Source organism: Lactuca serriola, chromosome 4 (assembly GCF_051521515.1).
Source record: "Lactuca serriola cultivar US96UC23 chromosome 4, Lser_US96UC23_V15, whole genome shotgun sequence".
Taxonomy (NCBI): Eukaryota; Viridiplantae; Streptophyta; class Magnoliopsida; order Asterales; family Asteraceae; genus Lactuca; species Lactuca serriola.
Genome location: NC_136411.1, coordinates 181,952,869 through 181,962,947, shown reverse-complemented (window position 1 = coordinate 181,962,947; position 10,079 = coordinate 181,952,869). Strand labels below are relative to the sequence as shown.

The following is a 10,079-nucleotide window of genomic DNA, read 5'->3' as shown; positions in this document are numbered from 1 at the left end:
AATAACACATAGCTTAAAGGTGAATTGTTATAATAGAAATAATTAGAGGTGTGATGACATAGGGCATGTTTGGCAAAAGTAATTGTTACCTGGAAGCGGGTAGCTGTTAGCGTGTAGCAGGTAGCTGGTAGCGAAAAGCTGTAACTTTTATTTGTTATATGAATGTTTGGCAAAAGTAGCTGGAAGCTTTGAAAATATATAAATTACATAAAAGGACAATTGATTAAAAATATATAAATATATTTTTAAGGGTAATTATGGAAATTGATTTCAAAAGCTCAGGAGCATTTTGTTAAACGCTACATGAAGCAGCTTTTAGAATCGGAGCGTTTGTTAAAACTAAAAGCTAAACTCTCGTACTGCCAAACGAAACTTTTTGTTTAAACTAGAGCGTTTTCTCAAAAGCTAAAAGCTAGGCGCTTCCAAACGTTTCCAAAAGTTAAGTGCCAAACACGCCCATAGTGCACAAATAAACGAAATTGTGTTGCTAGTTCTTGCATTTAGTTGTATGTTTTTGTATTATTTTATCATACAATGTGTATTTTTGGTAGATACAATCTTAGAGAACATATAAAATAAAGATGCTGATATCTAGTCGATTTTACTTTGTTTTCGCCTTCTTTCGTCATAACTCATACTAGGCGAATGCCCACGCGTTGCGTAGAAACACCTATATAGTTGAAGTCTTTACAAATATATGATTTTTTAAATATAACAATAACGTTGTTGTTAAATTTGATATAATAATTTGTATATACTAAATTGATATAATATATTTATTATTTTGAATTACATGATAATATATACATTTATTATAACTTCATAATCTCAATCGTTTGAATGACTTCTACCCGCGAGTTACACATGAATAAAATTAAATATAATATATGATTTGATGTTATTTATAGTTGTTTTATTATTAATTAATTTTTAAAAATTTATTTGCTTAATGTTTTAATTTCTATCATTATTGTTAGATGTATATCTTAGATGTATATCTGTATATATCTTATATTTAGTTTGTATTTGGTTGGGCTGTCCAACATTGTTTTTAGCCCATTATGTATTATTGTGGTATTAATATACGTGAGAGGTTCAATGCCAATTCATGGGAAAATATTCATGTTAACATGGTATCAGAGACTTCTACCCTCTAACCCTAGCCGATCCATACCTGTGGTCGTATTTTTCTCACCTTTCACCTTTGTTCTTCATCTTCTCTCTTCTTCATCACAATGACTGGAGAGTCTTCTAATCCCAAACCTAGTCCCAACGATAAAATCTACGGGATAACCAATATCAAGTCTTATGTCCCCCTTCTTCTCGATCTCGACCGCTTGAATTATGATTCCTAGAAAGAGCTTTTTAAAATCTGAGCGTATGCTTCGCACTTTAAATAATATGATTCGTACCCTTCTTTTCCAAGCTCATCTTCCCCCCCCCCCCCCCCCCACTTATTGGGTGGAAGCTCTCCATATGTCCGCTCATCTCTTGAATATTCTTCCATCCACATCTATCCACAATGACACGCCATTTCACAGACTCTTTAACAAACACTCGTCCTACTCTCATCTTCGAGTGTTCGGGTGCCTGTGTTATCCTCACCTCAATACAATCAATAAACTTGAGCATCGATCGGGCCCATGTATCTTTCTCGGGTAACCCTCTAATCACAAAGGTTTCCGTTGTCTCAATCTTCATTCTAAAAAAATAATCATCTCACGACATGTCACCTTTGATGAAACCATTTTTCCATTCGGCTCAATGACCCCGGACCATCCCCCCACTTATGATTTTCTTAATATATCTGACTCCCGCAATTTCTTTAATGATCCCACCATCACTTCCCATTCTCATTCGTCTCCCCCCATATTCTGTCTCCTGTCGGTGACACCTCCACCGACGACGCCGTTGTCTCTGTCGACCAAAACATCCCTGTCGACGTTGCTGCTCCGACAGCTCCCCTTTCCTCCATTGATGCAACTCCAGCTGCCCTTTCGATTCCTTTAAATCATAACTGGTCCACCGTGTCGGGTCCTTCTAGTACTCATCCTATGACCACTCGTCCTAGACTTGGTATTCATAAACCCATTGATCGTCTCAACCTTCATACCGACATAGTTTCTAATCCCTCCCCTCTTCCTAGAAACTATTCTGAAGCTTTCCAAGACCCTAATTGGCGTAATGCCATGAAAGACGAATATGATGCACTTATTTCTAATGGAACTTGGGTACTTGTACCTCGGCCTCAAAATACTAATGTTGTTAATTGTATTTGGTTGTTTAAAAAGAAACTTAATGCAGATGGCTCTCTTGCTCGATATAAAGCACGGTTGGTTGCTAATGGACGTAGTCAACGTCCAGGCATTGATTGTGATGAAACTTTTAGTCCGGTTGTTAAACCTGCTACTATTCGGACAGTTCTTAGTATTGCCATCTCTCATTATTGGCCAGTTCATCAGTTGGACGTTAAGAACGCTTTTCTTCATGGCCATTTACAGGAAACAGTTTATATGCATCAGCCACCGGGTTTTCGTGATCCCTCTGCTCCAGATCATGTATGCTTATTACAACGATCTCTTTATGGTCTCAAGCAGGCTCCTCGTGCATGGTACCACAGATTTGCTCAATATATCACTCAGTTCGGCTTCACTAACAGCAAATCTGATTATTCTTTATTCATCTACAACAAAGGGGGTCACGTAGCCTATCTTTTACTTTATGTTGATGACATTGTGTTGACTGCTTCATCCACAGGTCTCTTACAGCAGATTATCACCACCTTACGTGCCGAATTCTCCATGACTGATTTGGGTGCTCTCAATTATTTTCTTGGTATATCTGTCGTTCGAGATCATCATGGCATGTTTCTCTCTCAACAGAAATATGCCACAAAAATTCTGGACTGTGCTAAAATGTATAATTGCAAACCTGCTCGAACTCCAGTCGAAACATCTGCCAAATTTGATGGCTCAGGCCCTCCTGTTGTTGATCCAACCTTATATCGTAGTCTTGCGGGTGCACTTCAATACTTGACGTTCACTCGGCCGGATATATCTTATGCAGTTCAACAGGTGTGTCTATATATGCATGATCCTCGAGAACCTCACTTTATTGCTCTCAAACGGATCCTTCGATATGTTCGTGGCACTCTTGATCATGGATTACAACTCTATGCTTCTCCTGCTCGTGGTTTAGTTGCTTACTCTGATGCTGATTGGGCAGGCTGCCCTACCTCTCGTCGATCCACATCTGGCTATTGTGTCTTCCTTGGACATAATCTTCTCTCTTGGTCTTCCAAACGACAGGGTACCATTTCCAGGTCTAGTGCTGAAGCAGAGTATCGTGGTGTTGCGAATGCCATTGCCGAGACTAGTTGGCTTCGTAACTTACTCCGGGAGCTCTTTTACCCTCCTCTGTCTGCTACTCTTGTTTACTGTGACAATGTTAGTGTCGTTTATCTATCTACCAATCCTGTTCAGCATCAACGCACCAAACACATCGAGATCGACATCCATTTTGTGCGTGATAAAGTGGCCTTGGGCCAGATTTGTGTTCTTCATGTTCCCTCTTCATCTCAATACGCTGATATCTTTACCAAAGGGCTACCGTCTACTCTATTTCTTGACTTTCGGTCCAGTCTAAACGTTCGTCCGCGACCTCTCGTTCGGACTGCGGGGGGCTGTTAGATGTATATCTGTATATATCTTATATTTAGTTTGTATTTGGTTGGGTTGTCCAACATCGTTTTTAGCCCATTATGTATTATTGTGGTATTAATATACGTGAGAGGCTCAATGCCAATTCATGGGAAAATATTCACGTTAACAATTATAATTATTTAAAACATCAAACATTGTTTTTTATTTTAAAGCTAACAATATAATCATTTATATAGAGTTGTTTTTAACTATTGTTATTGTAAGTTATTTTAAGCTACTTGTTTGGAAATTTTTAACGATTATAAACATATATTTAATAAATATTTTAGTTAAATTGAGATTACAATTTAGTTTTTGCTTTTATCACTACAATTTATCACTTTTAACTATTTACAAAATATTTTTTAGTTTTTTTAAATGGAACTGAAGTTTATATTTGAGTTGACATTGTAATGCGCAGAAACACCTATATAGTTGAAGTCTTTACAGATATATATTTTTTAAAATATAACATTAATTTTGTTGTTAAATTTGATATAATAATTCGTATATTAATTTGATATAATATATTGATTATTTTGAATTATATGATAATATATAAATCTATTATAACGTCATAATCTCAATCGTTTGAATGACTTCTACTCGCGAGTTACACATCAATAAAATTAAATATTATATATGGTTTAATATTATTTATAGTTGTCATTTTTAACTAATTTTTTAAAATTTATTTGCTTAATGTTTTAATTTCTATCGTTATAATTATTTAAAACATCAAACATTATTTTTTTATTTTAAAGATAACAATATAATCATTTATATAGAGTTATTTTTAATTATTGTCATTATAAGTTATTTTAAGCTACTTATTTGAAAATTTTTAACGATTATATAAATATATTTATGAAATATTTTAGTTAAATTGATATTACAATTTAGTTTTTGCATTTATCACTATAATTTATCATTTTTAACTATTTACAAAATATTATTTGGTTTTTTAGTGGAACTAAACTTTATATTTAAGTTGACACTATAATGTTATATTTAAATTAACAATTTAAGTATTTTGTCCAAACTGTTCAAAAATTATAGCTTTAAACTGATAATGGTTTACATGCAATAACATTTTAAATATAATAAAGTAAGTATAATATGTTAAAATTTAAAGACATAACTTTATAAATAGAAGTAAAGATATTATTTTAAAATTGAAATTTAGTCTATTTATGATTACACTTTAGGTTTGCTATTTATTTAATCTTATTAACTAACTTACAATCATTATTAGAAAGACACTACAAATTTTCACTTTTAACTATTTATAAAATAATCTTTGGGTTGTTTAAGTTAAATAAAATTTATATTTAAGTTGAGCCTATAATGTTATATTTTAATTAATAATTTAAGTATTTTATACAAACGGTTCAAAAATTATACCTTTAAAATGATAATGGTTTACATCCAACAATATATTAAAACTAATAAGTTAAGTATAATATGTTAAAAGTTAAATAACATAATTTTATAAGTAGAATTAAAGATATTATTTTAGTATTGAAATTTAGTTTATATATGAATACATTTTAGATTTGATACTTATTTAACCTAATTACCAAATTATAATTATTATTATAAAGAAATTGAAAAATCATGGGAGTTTCAAATGAATATGGTGAAAGAAAAAAAGAATGGGGGTTTCAAATGCATGAAATTCAAGAAAAAATGCTAGCTTTATAAGTATGTATGAAGCCTATAATACAAAAATAATATATTGACACTTTATGTCCCCCATCTTTTTTTTATTCTATACTCATCTTTTATTGTTTAAGCTTTTATTTTATTTTTATTTTTATTTTTTGTTGCTGCCTCTTTCTTTATATGCGATTATACCCAAATTAATATATTGACACTTTAGATCCTCCATCTTTTTTTTTTTATTTTGTTATCATCTTTTATTGTTTACACCGCCATTTTCCCTTTTCATTTTCTTACAACGAACTTAGAAAAAAAATTTGGAAAATTTCGAGATGGCCCTTCAAGGTTTTATTTTTTCTGGAAATTTTCATTTTACACTGCGGTGATTCTTCGGAAACAAATTTGGGTTACCAAAAAATCTCTTTATATGTTTTGTGCTACCCATTTATTTTGATTCTGACTCTGTCACTGTACATTACATATGAGTACTTTGAATATTTGACTTGTGTTAGTTTGAAATTTTTATTGCACAACATTTTATTATGATTTAAAATTACTTTAATTCGAAGTAAAACAATTTTAAATCACAATAAAATATTGTGCAATAAAAAATTCAAACTATCACATGTCAAATATTCAAAGTACGCACTCATATGCAATGTACAGTAGCGGAGCCAATATCAAAGTAAATGGGTAGCATAAAACTTTAAATGAAATTTTATGGTAGCCCAAAATTTTTTTCCGAAGGTATCACCACAACATAAAACGAAATTTTCCAAAACAAATTAAACTACTGAACAAGTTTTTAAGGGCATCCCGAGTGTAAGGAATAAAAGATGATCGAGTGTAAATCACAATAAAATATTGTGCAATAAAAAATGGCGGTGTAAACAATAAAAGATGATCATAGAATAAAAAAAAAGATGGAGGATCTAAAGTGTCAATATATTAATTTGGATATAATCCCTTATGAAGAAAGAAGTAGCACCAAAAAAAATTAAAAGATTAAACAATAAAACATGAGTATAGAATAAAAAAAGATGGGGATATAAAATGTCAATATATTATTTTTGTATTATTTTTGTTAATATGAGTTATGAAGAAAGAAGTAGCTGCCCAAAAAAATTAAAATTCACTCAATATCAAAATAGCCGTATAATTGTCTTTAGACTCTTAATTTAAATGGATTAATCAAATTCTTCCACGGAAGAATCAGCGCCCATAAAAAATATTATATCAACAAAATTACCATTTGTGAATTAATGATGACTTTTTTTTAAATAAATGAAAAGAGAAATTATCTTACTTTGACATATGTCATATTTTAAGAAGTTAATTATCACTTCTTAGTATATGTTCGGACTTGAATACAGATTACCTAACTTGTAGAACCCAAAGATAATCACATTAAACCCACACGAACAAAATGTCATTTACAAATTCGCAACATTATCCAAAAAATAATATTTTTGAACACCAATAATTAAGAATTATTCACAGTTTAAGAAATTGAAAGGTTAAAATATTTAATTTACTTCTCTATTATTAACATTGATGAGACATAAAATTAAGCAACCCAATTTCATCCGAACAAAAACAAAGAACAATGCAAGGAAACTGAAAATGTTAATTCATCTAAGCATTATCTACCTCTTGTCAGTTTTCTAGAGTCCGTTATGCCATGTGTCACTATTTAGTTTCTTGCTAATTGTTTTTCCTGCCCATCTTTGATTTGGTCTCTCGTTTATCCCCCATTTTCGGCATTTCCATGTATAATGTCAAATAATCATAAAGAAATTGATCTAAAATCCATTAAAATCAGCCATATTTACACTACTAAAAACAAGGGTTTCAGCAACGGACCAATCTGTCGTTATTCCGTTGCTACTGATTGTTGCGATGGATCTGCGACAGATAGACTCCATAGCTAATTTAAGCATGGCTAATGTGTCTGTTAGGGATTTTGCGACATATTAACTTTTTCCTTGCTACGATTTAGCCACAGAGTATCCATCGCAAATCGTTAGTTACTACACTTATTTAGGACATTCAACGAACAAAATTTATAACATTATTATGTCGCTGATCCATCTCAAATCTCAATATTTGCATTTTGTAGTCTGTCGCTAATCCGACGCAAAAATATGATACTAGATTTTTTTTTAATCCATCACAAATCCCTCGCAAATGTGTGATACCTGATTTGTATATTTCGTAGCTGATCCCTTTCAAATGTATAACACTAGATTTTTTTAGTATGTTGCTGAACCCTCGTAAAGTTAATAACATAACATTTTTTTTGTGTTTTTATTACCAATACAAAACAAAAATACCAAAAAAAACATCAAATAAGTTATATAATCTTAAAGCAAGCATTAATATCAAAATACCAAAAGAATTAATAAATATACACTACAAAACCAACCATTAACCTTAAAATACCAAAAGCATCAACTATCAAAATTTATCAAAAAATAAAAAGAAAATCCTAAAATATCAAATATCAAAGTTTAACATTAATCAATATTTAATTTCAAAGTACCATAATTCTTAATTTCCTCTTATATTTAGCCTCCATTTCTGCAGCTCTAATATCCATCTCCCCACACATCTCATGTCGTACACATTAATACACAACCTACAGTTAAATATTATAGCAAAATTAAACATGAAAGTTTCTTAAATAAATAAAATGTTGAAAAACAGATTATTCGTTCTTGTGAACCTCTCATTCGTATGAAAAACCGGTCGACTTACTTGTGAACCTGTCATTTCATACGGTGTCCCATAGTTACATCGTTTGTTCCTTTTGTGTTAAAATTTCAATGCAACCTTTTGAATCACAAGTAATGGATTAGATCACATTGTTCATTCTTTCCACTATTATATGATAATATTCAACCAAAAAAATCATGTGATACCTCTATTACCCAAATCCTCCTTTTCCAAGTTTTCTCTCAATCTTATATGATGGGGAACTGCCAACTTGGACCTGTTGATAAAAGTCAAAAGAATTATTAATCAAAGTGTATAGAGCAAAAGATAATTTTGAAAAATTAAACTAGAAAGGACCCATAATGACTAGCTACAACCATACGTTGGTGTCCAAGAAATGAGGATTTGGAATGTTGCTTCGTGCCTTCGTGTTTATGGTCAAAATATTTTTTGCTTCCTCATATGAACTGACCAAAACAGAGCAAATATCCATACATTGGTGTCTAGGGTTAAAATGGTCATAAAACAAAAAACCTTGCCACCAAGACAGGAAAAACAAGGAAAAGCAAACAAAATAACAAACATGGGAACAAGCACTCCAATGATATTATAGACTTTAGAAAAAGTTTATTCCTATTTATAATAAACAACATTAATTTAATTGGCCTTATGTTTAAAATAAATAAGAAATTGAAATAAGCTTTTTTTTTTTTTTTTCTAAATATACATAAATGTTAACTTATATATTTCGATTTATGGTATTTTTATGTTATAGGAACTAAATAAATGCCAGTATCAAAACTTATTATTGTTTATTATTACAATGGTAACCCAACCATAATCACACACTTACTGTAAGTATAATATTAATTTGTTTGATGTTTAAAGGAAAGAAAAAGGTAAGGGTGACATTGAAAGGATTTTATGAGGTTCCAGGGGTAGTTTTGGGATAAGTGTTGCTATGAGATTCCAGGGGTACTTTTGGACATAGAGCGGTTGATTTTTAAAGATTTTATTGATGTTTCTTATGTTTATCTTTTGTTATTATTGTTGGACATGTACTCACAACTAGAAATAGTGAAAGCATTTATCTACTAATTATAAAATTGTAACTATTGAGTGCATATAAATTATAAAAAGTCATTACACCTGATGTAGAAAGAAGAAAACAGAGGAGAACAGAGGCTAAAGCATGATCAGAACTTCTTCACTCCAGCCTGCTATTTAAAGAACCACCACAAACATAATTAATTAAACTCGATTCATTAATTAAAATTTTGGAATTACAAGTAACAGGTAATGAACTTCTAAAAGTCCAACTATTGTATGTGCAACTCCAGTAAAAAATTTGAAGTCGTTTTATACATCTGCAACAAAATGAAAACTTAAGGAGGATAATAGGTTAGTTTTAAGATTTGGACTGAACTTGCAATTTTTATAAAGGATAAGGACCAAATTTGAATATTACCTTAAAAATCATACCAATTAGTTATTTTTAATAAAGAAAAATAGTAAAATAATCAAAAATATTTGTCATTGATAATTACATTATAAAAATAGGCTATATTGCACTTTTTCCTAACATTTAATAACAAAATGAAAATAACATGAGACCTTAAAGCTAAGAAATGAGAATTAATAAACTGGAAGGAAGAATGCACTGCTCCTTTCGATTTTCGATTGGGATTATCACACAGGTTTATATATCATTACAATGGAACGAACAACAGTGACGGACACAGACTATTTTAGTAGGGGTGTCTCTCATACTTCAAGCGGGTGCACCTAATAGAAAAAATTTAAAAAAAAAAAAAAATTTACACTACGACCCAAAAATTGAGCAGTGGCCCAGGACCCCCAATTCTCCACATAGGTCCGCCACTGACGAACAATTCCATTCGAGCATTCCAATATACCAAACAAACACTCCCTTATATATAGATAGATTCAATATAAACAAAGGTTACCTAACGACTGCAACAAATTCATATGGTATAGCAT

General features: G+C 31.1%; 1 long non-coding RNA gene across 1 annotated transcript; it reads right to left on the bottom strand.

Moving 5' to 3' along the window:
* Positions 1-7,797: 7,797 nt before the first annotated feature.
* LOC145100468 (uncharacterized) lies at positions 7,798-9,510 on the bottom strand. The gene is made up of 4 exons (XR_013705061.1): positions 8,461-9,510; positions 8,285-8,355; positions 8,121-8,195; positions 7,798-8,001 (listed from the first exon to the last, which is right to left on the bottom strand). It is a non-coding gene; the product is annotated as an uncharacterized LOC145100468 (long non-coding RNA).
* Positions 9,511-10,079: the final 569 nt, after the last annotated feature.